Source organism: Vanessa cardui, chromosome 6, assembly GCF_905220365.1.
Source record: "Vanessa cardui chromosome 6, ilVanCard2.1, whole genome shotgun sequence".
In the NCBI taxonomy this organism is placed as follows: domain Eukaryota; kingdom Metazoa; phylum Arthropoda; class Insecta; order Lepidoptera; family Nymphalidae; genus Vanessa; species Vanessa cardui.
This window is the reverse complement of record NC_061128.1, coordinates 1,434,943-1,436,796: the sequence shown is the minus strand read 5'-3', so window position 1 is coordinate 1,436,796 and position 1,854 is coordinate 1,434,943. Positions and strand designations below refer to the sequence as shown.

At 30.3% G+C, this 1,854-nt stretch overlaps 1 non-coding gene across 1 annotated transcript; it reads left to right on the top strand.

Moving 5' to 3' along the window:
* The first annotated feature begins 249 nt into the window (after positions 1-249).
* Positions 250-322, top strand: Trnak-uuu. The gene has a single exon. It is a non-coding gene; the product is annotated as a tRNA-Lys (tRNA).
* The last annotated feature ends 1,532 nt before the right edge of the window (positions 323-1,854 follow it).

Below are 1,854 nucleotides of genomic sequence, written 5' to 3'. Positions count from 1 at the left end.
AATATTTGTTCAGTTTTATCGTATGTAAGAAGGACAAAAGTTGTTGCTATCTCGTTCACTCCGACCGCGATCAAGCGCGGTCAATCGAATATTTATTATGTTGCCGAATATTTATGTTATCTAAGTTATTATTAAAAAAAGTCGTTTTATTACGAATTGTGGATAATTTATAACGAAAAATTATTTAAAAATAATAAATTTTATAATTTAAGTTTGCTTTTGATTATTAATTTCAACAAGTTTCTCAGAGCCCGGATAGCTCAGTCGGTAGAGCATTGGACTTTTAATCCAAGGGTCCAGGGTTCAAGTCCCTGTTCGGGCGTTTCATCGTTTTTTGTTTTTTTTTTTTTAGTTTTTTTTACGCTTTAAAATGTTATATCATTTTATACCTTAGAGTATTTTTTTTTTGACATAGCATGTTAATAATGACTATGTCAAATATAGTATTTGGGTTTATTACTCATGTAACTCACATTACTACTATAATAAAAACAGTTCGATCAATAGATTTATTCATTTCTAATTGAATTAATTTACAATAAAAATGTTCTCTGCTAAATCTCAATAATAAAAAAGAAAGTGTAAAAATCAGATCGAGTTGGGTGAAGAATATTAGGTAGGTAACTTACATAAAGAAGTGACCGCACACATTATGAATTCCAAAATGTCATAATTCCTCCTTCTAAGATCCATTTAACTCAGCTTAGTCCAAACTCATCCCGTAGAAAACACTTTTAAGAATACAACAGCAATGCACACTAAAGATAAAAAATCAACAATATATATTGATACATGCAACACCACAATGGGTAATCAAAGGTCATTGAACCCGCAAACATAACCAAGCATTACAAATTAGAAAATCACATATCAGATCTCATTACTGTGAGAAATACAAAACGCAAACGGCTCTACAAATGTAGAACTATTCATTAGCGATTCTAAAAGAAACGACAAACCGTTACAGCCGACAGCGTAAACCAGTGTAATTAGCAATAATTACAGGGAATCCCGATACTTATCATAGACGTATGGTGACAGGACTCGTTTAGCCAATAATTATTCAAATTAGGCCTCGCGGGTAGGCTGTCGTTCTCGTCTTAATATTCATGGGAACTTAGTGCGCTAAAAATACAATTTAATGTTACTTTTAGTATTCTGTAATAAATCCTACAAATTAATATATAAATAATTCATTTAAGGTCATAATTATTATCTTTATAAAATGCGTTTATATTTCAGTTTAAGAATTATAGTGATTGTTTTATCTTGAATGAAATGCATGGATTATTTTGAGGGAATACCCTCAAAATAATCCATGCATTTCATTCAAGATTTCATTTAATTAGCCTGTCTTTAAATATAAAGACAGGCTAATTTATAAATCATTTAGATTAATAAAGAAAATCTCATCCATAGATGATATACACAATCAACTATTTGTTAAATACAGAATTCCATACGACGTTTTTATTCAACGTTTCGCATTCCTTTTTTTTAAAAAAATTATAATTGTTTTCTTTATAAATATGAGACAACATACATTTACTCTGATCCCAATGTCTATCTATATCTAAACCACGTGTACTGTGAAAAATCAGAAGTAACGACGGTGCCACAACACTGAAAATCTTCTCTGTAGTTCGGCAAAATTTGTATTAGTTTTGGATTTGACAATTTCAAAGATACAATTCTTTGAGATTAAATGAAAGCCCAGAGGCTTTGCATATTTTTCAAACAGAAGTTTTAATTTTTTTCGGAACCTGTCTATATGTTAACGATATCTTATCTTTCCACCGCTCCTGCCTTTTTGTTGTTCATCTAATTGTCTATAGCTTCAGGCTTTTGCTACAA